The 12,478-nt window shown below is 42.7% G+C and overlaps 1 long non-coding RNA gene across 1 annotated transcript in view; it reads left to right on the forward strand.

Moving 5' to 3' along the window:
• The first annotated feature begins 259 nt into the window (after positions 1–259).
• Positions 260–12,478, forward strand: part of LOC138363895 (uncharacterized) — a 45,387-nt gene continuing 33,168 nt past the window's right edge. The window contains exon 1 of the long non-coding RNA XR_011228237.1: positions 260–352. This is a non-coding gene — a long non-coding RNA (uncharacterized lncRNA). The remainder of the gene's footprint in view (positions 353–12,478) is intronic.

Below are 12,478 nucleotides of genomic sequence, written 5' to 3' on the forward strand. Positions count from 1 at the left end.
AACGTTCATGTTTGGCTGCCGGGTTAACGACCACTTGGCCGTTGTGTTGAGAACGTTCATGTTTGGCTGCCGGGTTAACGACCACTTGGCCGTTGTGTTGAGAACGGGCTGTGTCATCTGAGGTTGGCTTTTGCCATTCCGTGGTAAGTCGGCACTTTAGTTCATCCAATGTCTGACCTGATCGATTGTCTAGCGGGATATTTCTTAAACGTTACATAAAGTTGTGTTCAAGTTAGTAATTAGGGGTATTTAATGTGTAATTTCAGGTATGTACGAGGGTTCATCAGTACAACGGCACTGAAGGTATGGTCAACCAGACCCAAGAAATTGGTCTCGTACAACGGCACAGCAGGTATGGAAGATTAAAATTATTTAGAAAAACCTCTCTCGGATTGCAGTTGGTCATTATATAGCGCATATATATATTCCCACATAAGTACAATAGGTGAAGGAAACACGTTTAATAATTGTGATAGTTTATACCTTGAAGCGGTGATCTTCTAATAGGTGTTGTAAAGTACTCTATGCATTAACCACTTGAGTGGTAAACTATTCTTCTGGCCCGTAATTTGAACATTTAGTGGTGTAACATGGTTAATGGTGAATCCCTTCACCAGCAGGCCAGCATCCCCAGGGAGGAATATAACGGAAACCTCCCATAAACTCACCCCATGATCATTCCTCCCCCCCACCCACCCCACCAGTAGAGACCGTCCCCAGACTAAGCCCCCCCACCAGCTCCCCGACCCCAAGCCCCATGTTAACCCTCATGCCCTCCTTCCCCAACTCATTTCCCCACCCCAGGCCCTCCCCGTTCCCACACCACATGTCCTCCCCCAGTATCCCCCCTCTCCCCCCCCCCCAAGCTCTCCCTCCTACAACCTCCCCCCCCCCCACTTTCCTCCATCCCTGCTGCCCCACTCCAGACTTCTGTCCACACATAGGATACAGGAGGATAAGTCACTGGGGGCTGCCCTCTGCGAGTCCCAACCAACCAAGTGGAAGGACGGAGTGCATAGCCCTCGGCTTAGGAGAACTTATTCTTAGGAAGGGAATTGAAGAGAAAAGCAACTATACAAGTTAAAATGAACAGGAACTGAGACAATGAGAGGACACCAGGTAAAAATCCGCCCCTCTGCTGGGGGGAGGTGGGGGACAGGCTATGAGAAACAGAAGGAACTAACGAATGTTATCAACTCTCAAAGTAAGATTTTCTAGACTAATACCCACAAAGGACTCCTCTTTCATAGCACTATGCTACCAGGATGTAGATGTGGATACAATCAAGGAAGAAAACATACGTGTTGATGGATAAACATTTCCAGGTTATTATTCCCCCTGAGCTGCAGGCCAGGAAGACAATAATCTTGAAGAGACTTGATGCAGGAATTACTGACGACGCCCCAGAAAATATTAAACACGATATAGAACAGAGGAATGAGTGGGCCAAGGTAGAAGAGGTAATCCTCATGCCGAGATTGCCTAACATGATGAAAATAAGGTTTGAAGAAATCTCCATGGCACAGAAAGCCCTCAGCCAAGGTATCCATTGCAACTACTATCACCTTAGCACGGACAACAACCTTGAGCAGGAGGAATACTATAACATTACCCCTTGTTGGACATGCTATGAATACGATCACACAGCCGCAGAGTGCCAACAAACGGGCCAAGTATGTTCAGAATGTGCTGGGCAGGGACACACGTACAGAGACTGCATGAATAAATCAAACCCCAAATGTCTCAACTGTGGGAATCCCCACCGCACACTGGCATCAATATGTCCCATTAGGAAGGACATCCTAAAACAAAAAAGGGCCGATGCCTTAGCAAAAAAGACAGCAATGGCCAATAATACTTATGCAGGTATAACTACCACCTATGCTTGGTTAAACAAGGTATCACATAATCCAGCAAACACTACCTCACACACTCCAACAAAGACGACCTCACAGGTAAATGGGGATCTACCCACAAAGATCCGGAGCAGTATGATCTTTGCTCATTTAGAAAACATAGCAAACCCAGGGTCATTTAGATCTGTAATTAAAGAAATGTACAAGATGAATAGTCTCCCATTGATGGAATTCCCAGACACTAACTCCACTAACATCATAAAAGCCCTGGTGGACAGCAATGTAGCCAGCACTACCCCAACTGTGACTAACTCCCAACAAGTGCCAGCACCCACGACCCCAGCAACCACCAACAAGCCAGAGGAAGACGATACAACACCAGCAACTACCACTCAGGACCCCCGAAGATGGGCCACACACAAACAACAAAACATAAAAGTACCACAGGACCAGGGACCCACAACGGCTCTCACTGATTCCCGCACACCCACACAAAATGTCACCCAAGCCTCAGTAGAGACCCCAAACACAATCAATTTCTTCTCAAGAAAAGCAACCCACCTAGTTACCCACAAGACCCTCCGATAGCAAATACAAACTCAGCACATAAAATTCCAACACAACATTCCCGGTGTCACTACGAATGACGTGTACGACCTGATAAGGTCATATAATTTTAACCCAAACCGAAACCTCATAACCATTCAACAGATAAGCAGCGAGGACTTTGACGCAATGCGCAATGGTTATGGAACGATCCCAAACAATCCACAAGGTGGAAGAGACCCATCAGATTCAACATAGCCATTCAGTCATTAACAATAATTCAACACAATGTTCTATGCTGGACTCCGCACAGAGCATTGGAACTCAGCAACTTGTACAGAGAAATACACCCTGATATAATACTCATTATTAGCCAAGGAAAAAAGAATAGCGAGAAGATAAAGATCTTCAATTACAAAATTTACCAGGTCAACAGAGCTGACCAGGCCAACGATGGAGCGGCAATTGCCGTAAAAAGAAATATTCCACACAAAATTCTAGATAACTTCCAGGAAAACTTCCTGGCAATTGAACTCCAAACTACGAAAGGTATAATCTTCATAGGAACATGCTACCAACCACCAAGACGTCCTTACCTTCCCCTTGCCGACATCATGAAACTTACCAGAAGGAACAGACCTGCCTACTTTCTGGGTGATCTGAACGCCAAGCACAGAACACTGGGACATGGAAGGAACAACCAAGCAGGAGAAGCCATCCACAATATGATAAGGAACGGAAATCTAACCACCTGGGCCCAGACTTCCCAACTTACGTCAGACAAGGCCACAGTGGTAAACCAGACATAATACTGTCAAACAACCACCACTTCCTAATCACCCGCATAGAAAGGGGCCCTGTGAGCACAAGCGACCACCTACCAATAATAATGACGCTGTCAACTAACCCCATTCAGAAACCCTCACCACCAAGACTTCAATACACTAAAACTGACTGGGAAGCGCTCAAAAGCAGTGCACAGGAAATCAGTGTCACAGATTTTAATGGAAAGGAAACATCATGCATAAACGCAGTTAAATACATGGATTAGCACCATAGAAAAATGCATGAGTGATCACATTCCGTAGCTCACCATATAACGCTCCCACCCCCCCCCCACCCCCCCCCACCCCCCGCCACTGAGGCGCTCAGGACACTACAAACCAGATATAACAATCTTCTACAACTCATAACACGGGTAGACGGATGAGCGCAAAAGACTACAAAGGGAACTTCAAGATGAGCTGCAAGATCTATGCAAAACAGAGTACACCAAACAATGGGATGACCTCATAAGCAAAATTCAAGTCGACTACAGAAACCCAGGAAAGTTCTGGAAAAAAGTAAAGACCCTGATGGGAAGCTCGTCTGAGGAAACACCCTACATCATAGACGCCTCAGGAAATAAACTATATGAGGAGAGAGAACAAGAGCAGGAATTCAGGAAGTTCTGGGAAAAATATTCAGGATAAACCCGGAAGAAAATTTAATTTTTCCCCAATTAATGAAAGGGAAATTACAACTCTAGTCGATAACAGAGCTGCAGCACTACTCCCGATGCAAACAATAGACCTTAACAACATAAGCGATGACTGCCACCTTATGAAACACATAACCATTGCGGAGGTCCATAAAACAGTTATGGGTTTCAAGAACAAGGCGCCGGCCAACAGCAAAATAAATAAGATGGTATTATCCAACCTACCAGTGATTGCACTCCATCAATACACATGTATCTTAAATGCAGCTCTTGCATCTGGACCATTCTCCACATACTTCAAGAATGCCACAATAAGATTAATCCCCAAGCCAGGTAAACCCCCAACCCAAACTGAAAACTACAGGCCAATTTCCCTCCTCGAAGTGCCAGGTAAAATATTCGAAAAAAATTATCAATCAGACTTGTGAAGTACATGGAAAAGGAAGGGAAGTATAACACCTGGCAGCATGGGTTTAGAAACCGCAGAGGGGCCCATACAGCTATAGCCCTTATCTACGAGCATATAGCCAATACAGTGTCGAAAAAAGATCAGTGTAATATAGTGCTTAGGGACGTCTCGAAAGCCTTCGACAAAGTGTGGCACACAGGCCTAAAATATAAGATATCTAAACTAGGGCTTCCTGAGAGATTTAATGCTACTCTCTGCAGCTTTATAGACAATAGAACTGCTAGGCTTAATGTCGGCAGCTACTTGGGTGACGTAATAGAACTGAAGTGGAGTACCACAAGGAAGCTGCATCTCCCCTACTCTATTCAACATTTATACAGCTGACCTACCCCAACCCCAACATGGAGAATACATCACATACGCTTACGATGTCACCCAAATAATTTGCCTACCGGGACCATCAAAGTCGCTACTAGCCGACAAGACCAAGGCGGCAATTGAACTCATAAACAACTTTGAGAAGCAATGGAAAATTAGCACCAACAAACAAAAGTTTCAGATAATACACATTGCGAAAAGAAACCCGGACCCCATCATCCTTGACAACCGTCCGATCCAATATGCGGAGGTAGGCAGAATACTGGGACTTATGATAAATAGAACAGGGATACAAATTCATGTAAGGGACCGACTAAACAAAGCCAAAGCAGCATTAGGAAAACTGAGAAGATTCCGAAGCCTCAGTACTAACATTCAGATCCACCTATATAAGGCTCTAGTTCGGCCGCATCTAGAGTATCCCCCAGTACCACTACACACCATAAAGAAAACTAACATGCAGAAACTGCAAGCAGTACAAAATAAGGCGCTAAGGAGAGCAGCAAATCACCGTCCACCATATGATCAAACAATCCAGGAGCTCCATGAACTTAGAACTCCTGAACATACAGCCACTAAACATCAGACTGCAGCACCAAGCCATCAGTGTGTGGAACACCTTCGAATTGTTAGACCCAATGTTTGAAAGATTGCTCCAAGATGAGACGCCCCGCTCCCACAGCTGGTGGCCCAAGAGCCTCGATTCTCTGAATGAAAACCCCGCCCCACAGTATATAATCCCCAGATGAGATGTATGTATGTATATATGAACAGTTCATATATGTGTATATATGAACAACTCGATAAATAATAATAATAAAACAGAGCCTTAAACAGAACAACATGTGTGGAAGCATCGGAGTGTGTATATATGAATGCTACACAGTAATATCTATGGAATCCATAAATGGTGAAACACATGTGAAGAACCTCTCGCACTCACACCTCCCTGACAAGAGGGAGCCAGCTTAGCTTAGCTGCCAACAACCACACATCGTGTCAGCAAGGCGGACAGCCCGCCTGCTTTCATACCTCACTGTATTTCCCAGTTCTATACTTCCCTTCACCTATGCCTCTCCATCATCTTTACTTTTTTTTTTATTACCCCAGACTCCCCTTTGCTCCCAAACCCTGACATCCCCCCGACCTTTCACATGTCCCTTCTCCTCCCCCATCCCAAGGCCAACCCAGACCCACCTAGCTTCCCCATTCAGGATCCTCCCAGCCCCTTTTCACACCAGATCCCCAGGTCCACATTCCTAGGCCCTCCCACCCCGGACACCCCTTGCCCCCCAATTCCAGTGAAACCAACAGAAAATGAAGATGGAAGGAAGTCGGTTTCAAGGTAATGTACTCGAACATAGTTGGGATTACAAGCAAGGCAAGTGAGCTTAGGGGAAAGGGCACAAGGGAACCCGGATGTAATTGGGCTCACAGAAACAAAACTCAGGAATTATAACAGATGTGGTGTTTCCCCAGGAATACACTGTAATAAGGAGAGGAAGGGAAGGAAGGAAGGAAGGAGAGAAGGTGGAGTGGCCCCTACTGATAAGGAGTGGAGTTTCGAGGAGATGGTTATCCCAGGCTGTGAGTGGTTCAGAAACTACATAGCAGGTACCATGGCGATAGGAGGTCCAATAGTAGTTATAACAGTGATATATAACCCTCCACCAAACGACAGAAGACCCCAAGCAGGAGTATGACAAACATGGCAGTCAACACCATTATTGCAAGAGTAGCCACTGCTGCCTGTGAAAATAGATCCCATCTGCTCCTCATGGGGGGAGGGAAAAATCACGGAAGAATAGACTGGGAAAATAAGGAACTGCATTGAGGTGAGGAAACATGGAGAGCTAAACTGCTGGAAGTGGCGACAAGAAACTTTTGGCCAGCATGTCGGGGGACCCACAAGAATGAGAAGAAATGATCAACCATCAAGACTCGATCTAGTCTTCACTCTAAATGACTCCAATGAAAGGAAAACTAGGTTTCGAAGCCGCTGAAAGAATGAGTATACTGATGTTTGAGTATTTGGTCAAAGAAGGGTTATTGTACACAAGGGCGTGCCCAGGAAACAAAAGGCTGGCATTCCGAAAGAGAAACTATGATGAGATAAGAAAATTCCTAACAGATACAACTTGAAGCAAAGTTCGGAGGAAAGATGGCCCATGGCATGATGGACTATACCACACAGAAGTGAAAGGATGTCGGAAAATCCGACACCATTTAATATATCATACAGACAGATAATAATTTCTGCTGTATTACCAACAAGTTACCCATAGAAAACGTAACTTGTAGTGGAATTACCGTCTATAGAAAACGGGATATCATCACCACATACTATTATAATTCACCACCTATTATGGTGGGAATTATTCTTAAATACATTAGTCTTTGGACTTTACCATCATAAAAACATCTTATATAAATTAACTTAATTATCAATATTAAAGTAAAGTAAATGTGACCCTTCTATCACGTTCTGAAATCTGGACAATGTAGGCCAGGCGTCAGAGTGAGGAAGAGGGCAGCCATTGTTGTGTCACCTCCGAGACGTGTGGAGCGAGTTCGGCTCCTATCATTCTGGACAATGTCGGCCAGTGACGTCAATAGAATGGAGTGTTAGATGCAGCCATTTATATTGAGACCAGAGGCTCACACGGGAGCAAATTCGGCTCCTGTTAATTTACTTGGACGTAGTGTTATGGAAACCAAAGGTACCATCTCCAACACGATGTCTACAATCAAGTTAAGTGTCTATCCGAAACCCGTTTATCATTCATTTATGGCCATTAATGTCAGGATATAGGGTGACCCGGTTAGATCGCGAAATCGCCTCAAACTAAAGGTAATTAAGCCAGGTCTTCATGTTCCATGTACTGTTTTCTCTGAAATACTTGTCATATATAGGATTCTGGCTTCACAGCTAGCGCACTTTTGACAGGTCAAGACGAGGATGCAAGATTATGTGCACCAGTTACTGGGTGATAGAAGCTACCTCAAAGAGGATAATTTGGTGTCTACACTCTAGTTATACCTGGTGGACTAACCTGCTGTACTATAAGAGAAGGAACCTCATCAATGTATGTAGCTATTACTGTAATTTGATTGGCTGCATATGTGTAATATAAACCCCCCCTAATGTGTAGAGGATCGAATTGTGAGATTAAGAGATTATTGCAGAAATACAGTCCACTTAACATTATACAAATTGCTATCGAAGTATATAAATTAACGTAAATATAAATTCATATAAATTAAATAAATATAAATCTCACAGGTCGGTTCCCACATTATTTGGACCTTCGGAACCGGAATATTCGGTCCTATGAACCCACATTTGGTCATCTTAGAACCGGATGAACCAGTTATCCAGTGGATTCATTAAATATACTAGTGCAGTGTTATTTAAACAAGGCTAGCCAGTCAAAGACAGCGGCGAAGCCTCGAGGGAGCTCAGGAGCCTCCCTCAGTTCAGATCAGCCTTAGTCAGCGGTTTCATGCACACCCACAGATATTTGGTGGCGTGTTATTTCGTGAAATGACAGCGCTAATATTGAAACCAGCCAAATTAGTGACTGTGTCTTCGCGAGATTGTTCACGGATTTCGTGGTGTTACATTTCGCGAGAGATTATCTACGAATTTTGTGGACTTTATTTCGCGAGGTCACTAATAATATTTAATACTTCTAGATAATATTAGAAGTTTCATAGAGGCTAATTAAGAGGCTATTATCAATAATTGTGTATATAAATTCTCCAAAATAGAGAATTATTTAATATATATTGCACTAGTGATCACAATATATTTACTAATTGCCAACCCACAACAGGGTAGGATATGACTAGTTGAACTATTATCGTTCATCCTAGTCCCATTATTACCATAGTCAGTTGTACTATATTGAATAACCTAGCACCATTAATGAATGGTCCAGACCCTATTTTGGGTGTAATTTTTATCAACTCGAGTTGAGTTGTATATATAATAATTTACTTATGATCATTACACCTTTGAGTGATTAATTAGTGTCTCTACCATCCTGGGGTGATATAGAAGAGCTAACCTAAAGGTACTTCCACTGACACTGGTTTATCACTCAAATCATTAGTGTGTATGATTGTATATATATAATGTGTATTAATTTTAAGTGCTAACCTCTAGTAGAGGTAGGATTATTGCCTAGTGAGTTCAGAATTTACCCTAGGCTATCATTAGTGTTTGTTCAGTATTATGAGCAGCCCAAGTACAAGCCCCACAAGGCTTCACCAACTAGCCAGGATGGATAATGCAGGGAGAATGAAAAGAACCCTTGCAGGTCTTAAAGGCCACTTAACAAGACAGATCAAGAAATGTGAAGATTTGTCACAACAATCAACAGTTGATTATGCTGACCTGGAAAGCTATTATCAAGCAGCTGCAGGTAAATTTGAGCAAATCAAATGCCAAATGGCTGTCCTTGTGGGGACAGACTACTGCCATCAATTCATCGGTAGCCCTACTAAATATCAGGGTATAACCATGTTAAACTCTGCAGGAGGTAAATTACTCTCAGGCCCAGTATCAAGCCTGAGGAGACCTATGCCTGCAGATAAACAATACCAGTAGAAATCTAAATTTGTCAGCTGATTATATTTCTCCAGTAGCATTATACTAAGGAGATTACAGCTGACTATAGCATCAGAGGTTGATGTTAGTATCATCATTTGAAGCTGAAGATGAGTTCATGAGGCCTCAGTGGCAAATCAGTGAACAGTAGCCTAAAACAGCTACAAGTCACTGCGACCAATGTCACTGAACCCACTGCAGTCTCAGAACCATACTTTACTTTAATGATGAGCTATTCAATCTTCTGAATCAATTAACTAAATTAAACCCCAATAAATCTGATGACTGATTTGATACATTTATTATTTAATCAAGATGTATTCCATGGGCCTCAGTGTTTATATATCAGTGACCAGTTACCTGAAGAAACTTCAAGTTATATCTAATGTCACTGATCTCACTGCAGTCCCTGAATCATACTTGACTGTAGTACTTGATCACATTCAGTCTTCTGGGTTAAATAATATGTAATAAGGCTTGAATATTAGCCTTTCAAGAGTTGACAGGGAAATGAAATCGCATTAGACTTCTAACCCCTGCAACTCTAGTACGGGACATCCGTCCTGTACGAACAGACGCACAAATGTGTGATTACTAACTACTAACATCAAATTAATCTAATAATTCGATGGAGGAGTATCGGTGTTCGTCTGTTCTAATTAGGACTTCGACCCGTGAGCAGCCCCCTGGGGAATTATGTCGGAAAATCCGACACCATTTAATATATCATACAGACAGATAATAATTTCTGCTGTATTACCAACAAGTTACCCATAGAAAACGTAACTTGTAGTGGAATTACCGTCTATAGAAAACGGGATATCATCACCACATACTATTATAATTCACCACCTATTATGGTGGGAATTATTCTTAAATACATTAGTCTTTGGACTTTACCATCATAAAAACATCTTATATAAATTAACTTAATTATCAATATTAAAGTAAAGTAAATGTGACCCTTCTATCACGTTCTGAAATCTGGACAATGTAGGCCAGGCGTCAGAGTGAGGAAGAGGGCAGCCATTGTTGTGTCACCTCCGAGACGTGTGGAGCGAGTTCGGCTCCTATCATTCTGGACAATGTCGGCCAGTGACGTCAATAGAATGGAGTGTTAGATGCAGCCATTTATATTGAGACCAGAGGCTCACACGGGAGCAAATTCGGCTCCTGTTAATTTACTTGGACGTAGTGTTATGGAAACCAAAGGTACCATCTCCAACACGATGTCTACAATCAAGTTAAGTGTCTATCCGAAACCCGTTTATCATTCATTTATGGCCATTAATGTCAGGATATAGGGTGACCCGGTTAGATCGCGAAATCGCCTCAAACTAAAGGTAATTAAGCCAGGTCTTCATGTTCCATGTACTGTTTTCTCTGAAATACTTGTCATATATAGGATTCTGGCTTCACAGCTAGCGCACTTTTGACAGGTCAAGACGAGGATGCAAGATTATGTGCACCAGTTACTGGGTGATAGAAGCTACCTCAAAGAGGATAATTTGGTGTCTACACTCTAGTTATACCTAGTGGACTAACCTGCTGTACTATAAGAGAAGGAACCTCATCAATGTATGTAGCTATTACTGTAATTTGATTGGCTGCATATGTGTAATATAAACCCCCCCTAATGTGTAGAGGATCGAATTGTGAGATTAAGAGATTATTGCAGAAATACAGTCCACTTATCATTATACAAATTGCTATCGAAGTATATAAATTAACGTAAATATAAATTCATATAAATCAAATAAATATAAATCTCACAGGTCGGTTCCCACAAAGGAGGCCAGACAAGTTCGTCCCAGTCCAAAAGAAAACAAAAATTTAGTCCAGATGAGAATCCCATGGTTTAATCAGAGATGTAAGCTAACAAAGTGCAAGGGCATGGAGAAACTGTTGAAATAAAAACACTAGAGAGCAGAGAAAGTGTGCCAGGAATGAATGTTAGGGTGTGAAAAGAGGCAGAAAGGCAATATGAAAATGACATGGCAAGCAAAGCAAAGACTCAACCTATATTACTGCACGGCCACATCAGGAGGTAAACAGTGAAGGAACAGGTAATGAAACTGAGGATGGGGGCAGACAGATTAACTACAAACGACAAGGAAGTGTGTGAGGAACTCAATTAAAAATTCCAGGAGGACTTCACATTAGAGTGAGGAGTCCCAGAGATAAGAGAAAGAATAGATAATCAGGTACTGCTAGAGGATCTTTGGAATACTAGTAGAGCGGTGAGGTAGCTTTTGGTAAAGTTGAATGTGACAAAGGCTATAGGCCCGGATGGAGTCTCACCATGGATACTAAAGGAGCAAAAGCACTGTGCCTGCCACTCTACATAGTGTATAACAAATCACTTTTAACATGGGAGCTGCCAAAAATTGACTGCTAATGTAGTCCCTATATACAAAAAGAGTGATAGGCAGGAAGCACTAAACTACAGGCCAGTGTCCCTAACTTGCATCCCATGCAAGTTGATGGAAAAAATTATTCGAAAAAAGCTAGGGGAACATCTGGAGCGAAAGAACTTTGTAACACATCAGTAACATGGGTTCAGGGATGGCAAATCATGCCTCAAAGGATTAATTCAATTCTACGACCAGGCAACAGAAATCAGGCAAGGAAGAGAGGGATGGGCAGACTGCGGATTTTTGGATTGCAAAAAAGCACCTTCATGCAACAAGGAGTAAAGAAAGTAAACAGTACCACACATGACTAGTGCACAAACTGGAGATGCAGGCAGGAGTGAACGGGAAGGTACTCGATTGGAAAAGGGAGTACCTAAGCAACAGAAGATAGTCACAGGGAGGGGCGTGGTCTCAGATTGACGAAGTGCCACCAGTGGAGTCCCACTGGGGTTCAGTCCTTGGATCTATACTGTTTTTGATATGTAAATGATCTCCGAGAGGGAATAGAATCGTTCTTCTCAATGTTTGCTGATGCAAAAATTGAGGAGGATTAAGGCAGAGGAGGATAGTAAGAGGATAAAAGATGATTTAGACAAACTGAATGAATGGTCCAACAAATGGCTTCTACAGTTCAACCCGAGAAAATGTAAGAATGAAACTAGGCAGTGGAAACAGAAGGCCAGAAACATCATACCGAATGGGAGATGAAGTGCTCCATGAAACGGTAAGAGAAAAATCTAAGTTGATCACACCAAACCTGCCTCCTTAAGCCCACATAAAAAT

This window comes from Procambarus clarkii, chromosome 12, assembly GCF_040958095.1.
Source record: "Procambarus clarkii isolate CNS0578487 chromosome 12, FALCON_Pclarkii_2.0, whole genome shotgun sequence".
NCBI lineage: Eukaryota > Metazoa > Arthropoda > Malacostraca > Decapoda > Cambaridae > Procambarus > Procambarus clarkii.